The 15,227-nt window shown below is 41.2% G+C and overlaps 1 protein-coding gene across 2 annotated transcripts in view; it reads left to right on the top strand.

Moving 5' to 3' along the window:
* The window catches only part of LSAMP (limbic system associated membrane protein), a 627,018-nt gene that overhangs the window by 296,537 nt on the left and 315,254 nt on the right, over positions 1-15,227 (top strand). The window lies entirely within an intron of this gene.

The following is a 15,227-nucleotide window of genomic DNA, read 5'->3' as shown; positions in this document are numbered from 1 at the left end:
AGTGCCTCAGGGGCTCCTCCGTTGCTTCCCGGGCCTCCTTGTGTACCTCGGGTAGCGGGGCTTTTCCCGTGGTGGCGTAATGGCCGTTCTGCTCTCCTTGCGGTTGGTATCTCTAGGTGTCTCCTTGCTGTGGGGACAAGGTCCATCCGGGTGCTGGGTGCGGTTGTGTGTCTCAGTAGGTGGTCAAACCGCGGGTAGGCCGCCCCGGTTCTACGGATGTGCCTCTTAATTGTGCGTCTCGTTGGGCCTTGGATGGAGGCTCTAAGGTTGCGTTGGGGCCCTGGTAGGCGGCGTCGGATTAGCGGTCTGCGAGTTTCAGGACAGGGCGAAGCTCTCAGTGCCCTTTGCTGCTTCATGCCGGTCTTTAGTACGGTCGTGTGCCCTGTAGTCGGCCCGCATGCAGGTGAGGTAGTGGGCGGTCGAGGGTTCATTGTGGTTGTTTGGGTCCTTGTCAGTATCTCCCTCCACCGCGCCCAAAAGCGTTCGAAAGATGCCGCTATGCGGTCTTCGTGGCGGGGAACGCTTGTCGGCTGTGCTGGTAGAGGTTGGGCGGGTGGAGTCCCAGGAGCTCGGTCGGCTGCCGCCATCTTGGCATCTGGGTGCGGGTTACTTGAGGCTGAGGATGTTCGCAGGGTTTTGTGGCCCTGTGAAGTGTGGACCGGGATTACCCCCGCCGGTCCATAGGGGGGGGAGTAGGGGCCCTTAGTCGTCGAGGTATCTAGTCGTGGCGGTGGAAGAGCGGCCGTCCCTCCCGCGCTCGCCATGTGACTAGGCCCCGGACACTTGTCCGGTGAAAATATCAGGAGATGCCGTTTGTGAGGTGTCATTCCGCTCTGCTGAGCTTCCATTGTCGCTTGCTGGCCTTTGTGGCCCGATTAGTCGCTTCTTGGGTCGTGAAAATCGGTTAGTTGTGTAGCTTAGTGCAGGAGCTCTGGAGTTTCATGTCCTCACGGCTCTGCTGTCAGGCCCCGCCCCTCTTTTACATATTTTAAATTAGCATAAACATATAAAGTACTTTTTCGTTTCTATTGCTAAAAATAATCCCTAAGTGTACTTGTTGTTTTCTGTTTTTAGAGACACTTTAATACCTTTTGTTTGCCAGCAGCTCTGTAATAGATCAGATCTCCAGTGGAAATCGTCATGCTTCATTGACCAGTAGGGAAAATAAAACCCAGAGTCAGAACAGTCCGTATACCCAGACTTCAAGTAGTCGAGATATGATTTTGAATCAAACTCACTATTTTTAGTTTTCATTTTTAAAAACTTGGAAAATCTCAAGACGGCAAAATTTATTTTGACACAAATGCAATTTCATCCAGAACTCTCCCTGGGTCCTTCCTGTTACTCTGCACATAATTGACTTCACAGGCACACTGGTAAAACAATGAATTATTATCATTATTATTATCAGTGCAGGGTAACTCAACACGTGGGGGTCAAATTTCAAGGCAAGAGCAGTCACCTGTACATAAAAATCAAATAATCTGATGTCAATTTACACATAATGGAGTTTGATGCCTGTGCAAGTAAAGAGGACCTAGTCACATATGCTTTGATGGCATCGCTCACTGATATCTGCGAGGAGAAGTACAAAGAAGTTACGCTTCCTAGTCTTCAAGCCAAGCAAAACCCTACAACAGTGGCGTTCTAATCTGGGTCGGTGAAGATTGTTGCTGCGACTGACAGGCTACAGAAGGGTGTACAGAGACCTCCCCTTTTCTAAACAGGTGGTGGTGGTGTCGCACAACAAGTGCCTACTCTGCAAATTGTATTGAGTAGGTCTTGCGGGAGGCAGGGGAGCTGATGGGATCAGTCTGTGCTATGACTGCACACCACCTTGGATATATGTCTAAATAAAAATAAAATGTGAGTATATGAATGTGAGTGTGTGGATGTATATATGAATGTGTGTGTGTTTATTAATGTTAGTGTGTATTACTATGTGTGTAAGTAGTAGTGTATGTAAATGTGTGTGTGTTTTTATGAATATATGTGTGTATGAATGTGAGTATATATTAATGTGAGTATGTGTGTGTATATAAACGTGTGTGTAATTTCACTAACAAACGAGTGTTAGGGGCACTGAATGGAGACACATAAACAAAAACAATTCTACACTTGCACCTATCATTGTAATCTTGTCTGTCCTCTCCAGTTAGAAGATGGAGACAAACGGCGATACAAACAGCTGTTTGTACATGTTACAGAAACCTCTGCTGTGAACATTTTCTGGAGAATTAAATCTCCGTCCGAGGTGTAAAGTGTACAAAGCAACCCCAACACACGTGGTATATATGTACTGACCTACAGGTCGTATGATACACTCAGATCAAGAAGCACTTGCACACATCAATAAAAGACCTTCTCATCTTAAATTCACTCAGGCAAGAGGTATTTTTTTCCATTTTGTTTTGTTGTATAAAGCAGGTAGAAGAGCAGGACACATACACTGTTATACAAAGTATGCAACAACATGTGCCCTCACCATAGCTGGTTACATATCTCATCAACAAAGATCAGGCTATATGGCCAGTGGTGTATTCTAGTATTGTGCTGCCCCAGGCATGTTACACATTCACAGACATACTCACTCACTCATTCACAGTTACACTCACTCACAGTTACACACGCACACTCACATTCACTGACCGACACACATACACACTGACAGACATGCATTCACTGACAGACACATACACACTCACTGAAAAGACACACATGCACACTCACTGACAGACAAACACACTGGCAGAAACACACCCACTCAGTGTCAGACACACACACACTGAGACACACATATACTCACTGACATATACACACTGAAAGATACACACTCACTGACAGACACATGTACACTCAGTGTCAGACAAACACATTTACTGACAGACACACATACACTAGCTGACAGACAAACACATTCACTGACAGACATGCATACACACACTGACAGACACGCATACACACACTGACACACACGTACACACACTGACAAACACTCTCAGTGACAGATACCCACAAACTGACAGACACATACACACTCACTGACAAACACATATGCACGCTTTCTGACAAACACATAAATACTTTCACTGAGAAACACACATACACACTCAATGGCAGACATACATACACTCTCAGTGACAGACACACACACACACTAACCGACACACACTAACACACTCACTAACGGACACACTCACTAATAGACACACATACACTAGCACACACTAAAAGACACACACTAATACACTCAAAAATGTTTACATTTCAATCCACCCAGCCTCCCTAACTTTGGGAGTGCTGGAGTTGATTCTTCCCTGGGGTCCAGTGGGGCTGGCAAGGCCTGCAGGCATAAGCAGTCAGACAGTTGAACGGTGTAGGCAGGTGGTGAGAGAGAACTCTCCCCTGAGCTCTACCCTGCGTGCCTCTTAGTGATGTCATATGCCGGCTCCGGCATGACCGCGGTGCACGCAAGGGAGCCGTGCAGAGTAGAGCTCAGGGGAGAGTGATCCCTCAGTGCCGGCCTACATCAGCAGATGCCAGGCTCGGGGGGCCCTGAGGTGGCCCCTCCAGGACAAGAGGCTGACAGAGCATTTGCCAGGGTGCTTTTGTTTGCCGCCCTCCTAAAAGTGCTGGCCCAGGCAAATGCCTTGCCAGCCTTGCACTACATACAGTGCTGTATATGGCACACCATAACACTCCACTAACCATTGTCGGGGAGTAGTGATGTCGCGAACATAAAATTTTCCGGTCGCGAACGGCGAACGCGAACTTCCGCAAATGTTCGCGAACGGGCGAACCTGGCGAACCGCCATAGACTTCAATAGGCAGGCGAATTTTAAAACCCACAGGGACTCTTTCTGGCCACAATAGTGATGGAAAAGTTGTTTCATGGGGACTAACACCTGGACTGTGGCATGCCGGAGGGGGATCCATGGCAAAACTCCCATGGAAAATTGGAGAGTCTGGTTTTAATCCATAAAGGGCATAAATCACCTAACATTCCTAAATTGTTTGGAATAACGTGCTTTAAAACATCAGGTATGATGTTGTATCGATCAGGTAGTGTAAGGGTTACGCCCGCTTCACAGTGACAGACCAAACTCCCCGTTTAACGCACCGCAAACAACCGCAAACAGTCCATTTGCACAACCGCAAACTCCCCATTTGCACAAGGTTGGATACCAAGCTAGCCATGTCCCGTTCCTTGTCCTCACTGATGTCATTGAAGGTCTCTTCCTCCACCCAGCCACGTACAACACCAAGGGTCCCCGAAAGGTGACAACAAGTATTTTTTTTTTGTTTAAATGTACACTACTGTTACACCAGATATGAGTTGCACTGGTGTGACACTGTGCCCTGGCAGGCCCTGAAACGCATACGTGTGAAGGAAACTGACTGCTATTATATTACAGTCAAAAAAGTGTTTTTGTTTTTTTAAATGCAAGCTATTCTGACACCAGATATGAGTGGTGGCACTGGGACCACCTTAAAAATATTGCATATCGCTAAAAATCATGATCACTATATACTTTCTCTGCAAACCTCTTAAATGAACCAACCTACTCATCCATCCGCTATACCACTTTATCCCACCTAGAACTAGTGCCCAGTTAAAATACTTGACTCTTACTTACCCACACTCAGTCATGCCACACACATTTCACCACTACTCTCACTGAATCCCTCTGACTACGGCTAAATTCATCTTCTACATCAGAACACTACTCCTAAGATTGGGTTGTATCCATGTCTCGGGTCTTTCATTTAGAATAGGGGCAGCTTCGGTCTCCTTCAACACTGACACTCCAGTGCATATTATTAAAAGATTGGGCAGATGGAAATCCTCAGTCTACAACCAATATATTCCTCATCCCGAGAAAGAAATGAAAGAAAAGTTTGGCTTTGTAAATTTGATGCAATAAGTGTGTTTTTCTTGAATACCTTTTCACCCTCTTTGCATGAACCCAATTTACATATATTACTAATATGCTTCTGAACATATATATTATATTATTCACTCCCTCACTCACTCACTCACTCTCTGGGTTGGCCTAAGACATCATGCAGCCTAGGTCCATGACTATGGGGGATAATGTATAATAAACACAGGTTACTGGTTGTGGGGGGATAATGTATAATAAACACAGGTTACTGGTTGTGGGGGGATAATGTATAATAAACACAAGTTACTGGCTATGGGGGAGATAATGTATAATAAGCACAGTTTACTGGCTATCGGCTGGATAATGTATAATAAACACAGGTTACTGGCTATGGGGGTATAATGTATAATAAACACAGGTTACTGGTTGTGGGGGGATAATGTATAATAAACACAGGTTACTGGTTGTGGGGGATAATGTATATTAAACACAGGTTACTGGCTATGGGGAGATAATGTATAATAAGCACAGGTTACTGGCTATGGGGGGATAATGTATAATAAACACAGGTTACTGGCTATGGGAGGATAATGTATAATAAGCACAGGTTACTGGCTATGAGGGGGATAATGTATAATAAACACAGGTTACTGGCTATGGGGGGATAATGTATAATAAACACAGGTTACTGGCTATGGGGGATAATGTATAATAAACACAGGTTACTGGCTATGGAGGATAATGTATAATAAACAAAAAAAATGAATGCAGCTTCAGAATTAATCTAAATTGTATGCTGTCTAGGAGGTGGGAGGGTCTGGGAGGGATGGTCTGCTGCTGATTGGCTGGAATGTGTCTGGTGACTGTGAGGTACAGGGTCAAAGCTTACTCAATGATGACGAATAGGGGGCGGACCGAACATCGCATATGTTCGCCATCCGTGGCGAACGCGAACACGCTATGTTCGCCAGGAACTATTCGCCAGTGAACCGTTCGGGACATCACTATCGGGGAGATCTCATTGGCTTAGTCTTTTTATTGTCTCAGTCACTTCCTGGTCTCTGCTGACATCATATTACACATTTTAGATTCTGCGGGTTTGCATGCTACCATAAAAATAAGACAGAACTTAAAATTAGAAACTCATTTATAAAAAAAACAATGAATTGCAAAAGATGTAAATATAATTTGTGCTACTACCAAGATGACACGATATGTGCATGTGTCTGTTTGTCTGGGTTGTCAGGTGAATACAGTACTAAATGAAAATATCAGATTTTTATTTAAATAGAATAAAAAAATAGAAATAATATCACAAGCTGGATAAGAGCAAATACCAGTCAAAACAGATACATAAAAATATTATGTCCCATTATTTTTCTCTTCGATGTTATAGGCAGCATATTGTTTGCAGGATAGAGCAATATAATAAGATTATAATGTGTTTTGTATTTTTTTTCTTTATAACAAAATAAATGTCTGTATAGTTATTACATACACACAGACTCTTTATTATATATATATATATGTATATATATATATATATATATATATATATAAAAACATGCATATTTACTATAGTTTTTGCAGGATTTAGGAAATATGCGTTTTTACTAAACAAATATTAATTAAAGGATGTAGGATATATGTTCTTTTTCTTATACCTATCTATCTATCTATCTATCTATCTATCTATCTATCTATCTATCTATCTATATGTCTATCTATCGATCTATCTATTGATCTCTCTCTCTCTATCTATCTATCTTATATATATATATATATATCACAATTTCCACCTAGCCCTAGCCCAGCCATTGACTAAAGAGTAAATGTAGCTATGGTAATTTTAAATTCACTGCCCTTGGACCCTACGAGGCCTGGCTTGCACGATTTGCCATGTTAAGCCCTATATACATATACAGTCTTGTTTTTTTCAAATAAAAGCTTTATGGAAAGTGCCTAAGCTTGCACAACAATTTAATACAATTTAACCAGTGAGGTAGTATAACAATGTAGTGTTACTGTGTCCAGCAGGGCTATGGTAATTAGGTCAATCGATTTCACTGGTTATCGGATTTAAGAAAAAATTGGAAACAGATTTCTCAAAGGAGAGAAAGGAGAAATCACGATAAATTAGTTTTTTTGATACGTCCGTATTTTAGACAGATTTTACATTTGTTTTAGGATATAATTTGTTTTATTACTATAAATGTTTAGTTTAGATTAACCGTATATTTACAAATTTCTTATTTATTAGCCATTATTATTTATTCTGCACTGATTTTAGGATATTTTGAATAGATTGATTTTTTTCTAAAAATCTAAAATTCCACCCTCTCAATGTTTGCAAACCACATAATGATCTGTGAGGTTTCTCTCCACGTTACTACTAATCAAATGTTTTTTTTTTTTTTTAATTCACCTTCTTCAAACACAAACTTTATCGAATCCTATATAAAATAATAATACTAATAATGATAATAAACAAACAGCTAGTTATTATTCTAAAGAAATGTTCTATTCTACTAAAGTAAAAGTCCAACAAAGAACATCTAGTCTAATTAGATTCCCAGCCAGTCTCCCGACTGCGACTTCTCCCTGTGAGCTTTACGGCATTCACTTTTTACACATATAGTATTTTTATTTCAGTTCTGTTTCATGTTGGTAGCTGGGAAAAAACAAGGAAAAAAGGAGTGAAGATCAGAAACAAGAATTGTAATGATGTTTGAGACGAATATTGGGGAAGCGCAGCCTGATTAATTTGGGGACATCGGTTTTAATTTAATTGATATATTTTTATTTTTATTGACTGCGCAAGTCACCCCTCCCCTTTTATTTGTTTTGTTACCGTATTTATTCGAGTATAACGCGCACACGTGTATAACGCGCACCCCTAATTTTCGATTAAAAATCGGTATAAAATTTTATACCGATTTTTTAATCTAAAATTAGGGTGCTTGTTATACTTGAATAAATATTCGAGTGGGTGCTCGATAATACCGACCGCCAGGCTCATTACAAGCCCGGCGGTCCTGGGGGGGCCGGCAGCTAGCGTTTACTCACCTCCGTGCAGCTCCTCCAGCTTCCCTGTGTAAATCTCGCGAGACCCGCGGCCAGCTCTGACGATGTCAGAGCGTCAGAGCTGGCCGCGGGTCTCGCGAGATTTACACAGGGAAGCTGGAGGAGCTGCACAGAGGTGAGTAAACGCTTGCTGCCCACCCCCCCAGGACCGCCGGGCTTGTAATGAGCCCGGCGGTCCTGGGAGGTATATTTATTCGAATATAACGCGCACCCCTAATTTTAAATTAAAAATCGGTAAAAAAATGTGCGCGTTATACTCGAATAAATACGGTAACTTTCCCTGATTTAAGCTCACTGCATCCAAAATATTATGGGCTACTTTGTCTCCTATCTCGGCCAGGAAATAAAGTGCATAAATCAATTTTATTAATGAATATTATGTGTTGGTTTTTCACATTTTACTAGTAAACATGCTGTTCCAATGGGATCCCTCCCAGTTTGATAAAAATGTGAGTCTCCCTGGCACCTGTAGCTAGATGTAAAGTCATAACAAAGTGATTTTGCTTCCTTTTTATTCATTAAAACTATTTTTGTTATTTAGGTTTTTTATCGAGGCAGATGTAATAATACACAATTAAAAATTGCAGCTAACGAGTTGGCATTGGTTGCTTCTTGGTAACAAGTTTTGCAGACAATATCATAAGCTAATTTTAACATAAAGAAATAAGAGCGTTAGTAAACGTTTAGCAAGGAGGTATAGGGGGTGCAATCCACACTCAGGAAGACAGCATGCCTTGTAGATTACAGTTATATCCCAACAGGACGTAAAGGATAATATGCTCGTAGGATAAAATAAACAAAACAAAAAAGAAAAGAAAATACCACTAAATTGTGAAAACAGAGCAGCTAATTATTAACACTTTCGCTTTAGGTGTCAGGGGGTCCTCTGCCTTTTTCAACCACTTGAAACTAGTTTGGGAATTCTTATTTTAGGGAGAGAAGGATTAAGATCCCCCGGACTCCCAGGGAGGTTACTAGTTTGTACCCCCTTTGCTCTTACTATTGTGAAGTATTTTCATCGTGATTGGGCCTTGTCTAACCCATGGGCTCTAGGTGGCTTCCTTAGGTCAGCTTACGTTTATTCTGGCTATGATTTTAGGCCAAACAGAAGGGCCAGGAATCCCACCCCAATATGACAGGGGGTCTCCAGGAGAGTGTAGCAGCAGCAACTGGACCAAGTTTTTCCACAACAAGTGTAGGACTCTCTCACGTGTGGGAATCCTATTTGGTAGTCAAAACTAGGTCCATTGTAACAGTGACGTGAAAATGGCGCCTCACACTTATATCTTATTCCTGGGTGTTGATGGTAAGTTGGCATGCTGTGTCTGAGACAGACTGAGATACGTCATCCTCAACTGTTAGAGAAACAGCAGGCTCATGGTCACTTACTGGTGGAGGGATTTCAGCAGGCTCATGGTCACTTACCGGTGGAGGGATTTCAGCAGGCTCATGGTCACTTACCGGTGGAGGGATTTCAGCAGGCTCATGGGAGTGAGGGAGATGAAGGGCCTATCGGCTTTGTGTAGAGTCTGGAACATCAGCCTGTACAGTTCTGTTCTAAGCAGATTTTATTTCTAATAGTGGATTTATTTACTGCTTGTGTCATTGTAGCCAACTGCAATTCTATTATTTCCTACTCTGCTGGCATTTTGTAAATCTGCACGTTCCAAACCAATATAAATAAACAGAGTTTATGAACATTTTTACTGTTATTGTTACACCAACTGCTGTTCTAAAATTGATATTTGCCTATTTGTGCTAGTTATTCCAAAGCTGACTTTGGGATTGCAAGACAAGGGTTACAGTTTATTTACTGATACTTTTTACTCCCTCCCTATACTTATGTAGAAGGTAAAATAATAAATGTAAAAAATATAAAACGGTATCGAGGGTAAATCTGGGCCAGAGTTCCATCAGTCACCATGGAAACCAATCAAATTTGTTTTTTAACAGAGAACGTATTAGCTAACATATAGCACTGGTTCTTGACATCTACACAATACTTGAGATTTTGATTATTTTTTACGAGTTTTTAGTCAATCATACCTGTTGCACCTTGACTCTTTAAATGGTACATAGGACGATACCTCATTGATATGCTTGGTGCATATGTGCCTCTCTGCATATCTTGATTCAATCTTCCCTGATAAATCACAAAACTAAAATATGTTTCAAAACCAGACTAAAAATAGACACATTTTTTTTTAATTAGCTTCGTTTGATACCTGCACACTTAATCATGAAAATAAAAATAGCGAGGCTTATAAATAAATGATTTAATGAACTCAAAATGTATGGAAAACACGCCTTCAAAACAGAATTATTTTAATAGTATACCAGCTTTATCCATGATTGACATCATGCCTGTTTGGCTCTCTAACACGCTTAGCAGTTATATATACTTAACTAACCATGCCTGAAACCGTCATAGAAACATATAAAAAATCTATCTTGCATTTGTTTAATAATCATCAAGGATAATGTAATAGTATATACACAAACAAAAAAGTACAGAGTTAAAAAAAGAAAAAAGGAAAAAAAATGAAATAAGGAACATGTCCGAATTTAAATTTATATTTCCTAGTAGATTAAGTTAAAATATTGGAAATAAAAGATTTATCTCTATTTCTAAATTATATTCAGTAATAAAGCAATCGTTTCCCAGAGGAATAAATGTATTTTAAATAGATACAAGATTAATTTCCCTATAGACTTAATAAAGCCTTCAGGAATTGAATGTACATTTCCATATATATAACGTTTAAAACAAAACAAAAGATTAATCTCCCAGAGGAATAAATGAAGTTTTATGGAATAAAATATTAATCTCACAATGTAGAGACACCGGGGCGATGCTTCCAGGCCCTCGGACAATAATACTGGGTTAAATAAGGTTAAACTTTCATAAAAGGGAGCTTCAGTGATCCTCTTAATATAACACTTGTCAAATGAACACCACCAGTAAGACAAAGATTTGTTATTGGAATGGTGCCTTGTTTGAAGCATTCACCATAACAGCATGTTTGTAAAGTCACCACCATATTTAGGCATGAACAGTTTACAATGCTCTTAAAGCAGCACTGTCATGGCCAAATCCAGTTTTTTTTTTATCCCCCTTCCTACTCCACCTCATCTAATTTCCCCCCTAATCACCCCCCAAATGCCCTTAAGACCCCATATTTCTTATTTTTTTTATCTTTATTTTCTGCCCAGACCTAGGTCTGGGGCACCGCCATCTTTGTGTGGGTAGATGAAGTCCCCGTGGGACACATCATCTGCCCACACTAGATTGCACGGTAAAATTCATGCGCATGCCCAGTTAAGCTTCAAAAGTCAAATAAATGAATATAAATTTCAAGGGCCCTAAATGAAAATAGGGGGGGCAACAATTGTCCTCCCCTCGGCCTCCACCCCTGAGCGGCGGGTGGGGGCCTTGAATGAAAATGGAGGGACCTATTGTCCTCCCCCCTGGCCCCCACACTTGAGTGGCAGGTGGGGTACCTAAATGAAAGTGGGGGGGGACTTATTGTCCTCCCCCCTAGCCCCTACCCCTGAGCGGCAGATGGGGGACCCTAAATTAAAATAGGGGAGCCTATTGTCCTCCCCCCTGAGCAGCGGGTGGGGGCCCTAAATGAAAATGGGGGGGGGGCTATTGTCCTCCCCCACCCGGCCCTCACCATTGGTGGGGGCTAAATGTGAAATATATATATTTTCACAGGAATGTTAATAAGTGAGGGTCCTCGTCTATGTATATTTTGTGCAGCAATTTCTGCAGAGGGCAACGTTCCAGATATCACTATGAAATCTAGAAAATGATCTTTGAAATAGAGGTTTAGAGGTTTACATTATAGTAGCTAAAGTATATGATTGTGATATGATCAACTAGAACCACTGTTTATATAGCTGTTTTTCTTTACCCTTCCCAAGGATACCAAAAACAAGATACAGTAACTGGTACCCTCTTAATACAATATAAATATTAGTCTTGTGAATAACAATTGGCCAATCAGAGAGCTGCAAAATGCAGACATAATATTAAACATCTCCCCATCATTTGGTCAAAGTGAGAAAAAGTAGCCAGTAAAGGGAAAACAGGAAAAGCGGTATAAAAAAAATAAATATATATATTGTTTATTGCTTCTCCTATGTGTCCCTCCATTGGTCACTTTTCACTAGATCTGTGAATACAAACAGCATTTACTGACTGTCCCCTAATCATCAATCATCTTTTTCATTATTGGTCCATTCACTTACTCTGTAATTAGGTTATATTTTGGCTCGGTATTAAGGAAAATATAAATTCTGTAGAATTCACTTTCGCAGCTCCCTATTGCCGAAAGGGCAAGATCTCCCTCTTCTCAGTCTGCTTTTCCCTTCCGTATAATGAAAACATCTTTAACCCCTTAAGGACCAAACTTCTGGAATAAAAGGGAATCATGACATGTCACACACGTCATGTGTCCTTAAGGGGTTAAACAAAGTGTGATGCCATAACTTTGCTACATGATATCATGTTTAATCAACTGAGTAAGAAGTGCTCTCCCACTGTTTATAGTGTCTCTGTGATCTGCCTCAGAAATTGAAGTGCAGATGTAGCTAAATTTAAATTCACTTGTTCTCACCTTTGACCCCTAAGAAGAGAACAAATACCATAAAGTAAAGAACACATGATAGTGTAAATATAGTAATAGCCATTACACAAATATAAACAATATATTGATCTTATGTGGGAAATAGCCTGAGCCCATCTCTGGTTTGGAATTCAGTGAAACTTTATTGAAGTATTCACCATTGCATTTCCTGGACAATTGACTCCAGAAAATATCAAAATAAAATTTATATATTATGTTAAAACAAGTAGAAAAGTTTATCAAACATCTGTGTACACGATTTGCATTCCAATACATGTTTTAGATGTAAATTGATCTTTTTATTTACTGTGTATTGTGCATTAAAACAACTTTAGTTTAGAGAAGCAGTTTTTGTGTATAGCTACAGTATTTCACAAAAGTGAGTACACCCCTAAGTGGAAATGTCCAAACTGGGCCCAAAGTGTAAATATGTTGTGTGGCCACCATTATTTTCCAGCACTGCCTTAACCCTCATGGGTATGGAGTTCACCAGAGCTTCACAAGTTGCTACTGGAGTCCTCTTCCACTCCTCCATGACAACATCACAGAGCTGGTGGATGTTAGAAACCTTGCGCTCCCCAACCTTCCGTTTGAGGAAGCCCCACAGATGCTCAATAGGGTTTAGGTCTGGAGACATGCTTGGCCAGTCCATCACCTTTAGCAAGGCAGTGTTCATCTTGGAGGTGTGTTTTAGGTCGTTATCATGTTGGAATACTGCCCCGTGGCCCAGTCTCTGAAGGGAGGGGATCATGCTCTGCTTCAGTATGTCACAGTACATGTTGGCATTCATGGTTCCCTCAATGAACTGTAGCTCCCCAGTGCCGGCAGCACTCATGCAGGCCTAGACCATGACACTCCCACCACCGTGCTTGACTGTAGGCAAGACATACTTGACATGTTGCCACCACACACACTTGACACCCTCTGAACCAAATATGTTTATCTTTGTCTCATCGGACCACGGGGCATGGTTCCAGTAATCCATTTCCGTAGTCTGCTTGTATTCAGCAAACTGTTTGCGGCTTTCTTGTGCATCATCTTTAGAAGAGGCTTCCTTCTGGGACGACAGCCATGCAGACCAATTTGATGCAGTGTGTGGCGAATGGTCTGAGCACTGACAGGCTGATCCCTAACCCCTTCAACCTCTGCAGCAATGCTGGTAGCACTCATTTGCCTATTTCCCAAAGACAACCTCTGGATATGACGTTGAGCACGTGCACTCAACTTCTTTGGTCGACCATGGCAAGGCCTGTTCCGAGTGGAACCTGTCCTGTGAAGCCGCTGTATGATCTTGCCCACCATGCTGCATCTCAGTTTCAGGGTCTTGGCAATCTTCTTATAACCTAGGCCATCTTTATGTAGAGCAACAATTCTTTTTTCAGATCCTCAGAGCGTTCTTTGCCATGAGGTGCCATGTTGAACTTCCAGTGACCAGTATGAGAGCGTGTGAGAGCGATAACACCAAATTTAACACACCTGCTCCCCATTCACACCTGAGACCTTGTAACACTAACGAGTCACATAACACCAGGGAGGGAAATGGATAATTGGGCCAATTTGGACATTTCCACTTAGCAGTGTACTCACTTTTGTTGCCAATGGTTTAGACATTAATGGCTGTGTGTTGAGTTATTTTGAGGTGACAGCAAATTTTCACTGTTATACATGCTGTACACTTACTATGTTACATTGTAGCAGCGTGTCTTTCTTCAGTGTTGTCACATGAAAAGATATAATGAAACATTTACAAAAATGTGAGGGGTGTACTCACTTTTGTGAGATACTGTATGCGTTGTACTTTTGTTTTTGTTTATTGGATGCTAGCTTACTTTAGAAGTTTTTATTTCCCACCCTGTAAATTAAACTTTAATCATACACAGGAGCCTCCTAGAAGGAGAGTCTAGAAATATTCTAACAGAGCAGGAGATAAGACATTCTAAATTAAATAGACTGTGCAATAAAGGAAGTATAAACATTAGATCTATCTTTACAGGAAGTGTTTAGGAATGCTGTGTAAGTCACATGCAGGGAGGTGTGACTAGAGCTGCAGAAACAAAGTGATTTAACTCCTAAATGGCAGGGAATTGAGCAGTGAGACTGCAGGGGCATGATCATTTATTAAGCTTTATTGTCATTAGACAAAGTGCTTATTACTTGCAGGAACCAGAATTTTGTAAACATGGAATGGGAGACTTAACAATATTTTAAGGAATAGGGTTATGTTCAGTCCATAGCAGTGCTACATGTTGCAAATGTCATATTTAAAATACATGTATACATTTATACAGATATTCCCTTTCTACTCTAGTTCTTTACTGTACTGACAGCTGGGGAGGGGGGGGGGGAATAATAAAAAGAACACATAATTGGCCAAATGTGGGTTCCTCCAGATTCAGAAAATGAAGCAGTAAATCTATAGCATTGAGTTGCGCCGTTGGCAGTTGGTCACAGCCAGAACGTGTCAGTGGTATCCAGCTAACCTCTTAGTGTTGTAGGGGTTCGCTTAGCAGGCTGTAGCTGGACGTGGTGCTTTAGGTAAGTTGGCTTTGCTGTAACCGTTCTCCGCCCACGGCTTTCCCGATATGGTGCCGCTACAGTGGGACCGCGGACCTTCCTCTGCTTCTCG

Source organism: Pelobates fuscus, chromosome 1 (genome assembly GCF_036172605.1).
Source record: "Pelobates fuscus isolate aPelFus1 chromosome 1, aPelFus1.pri, whole genome shotgun sequence".
NCBI classification, from domain to species: domain Eukaryota; kingdom Metazoa; phylum Chordata; class Amphibia; order Anura; family Pelobatidae; genus Pelobates; species Pelobates fuscus.
The sequence above is the reverse complement of the archived record's forward strand: the minus strand, read 5'-3'. Positions and strand labels throughout refer to the sequence as shown.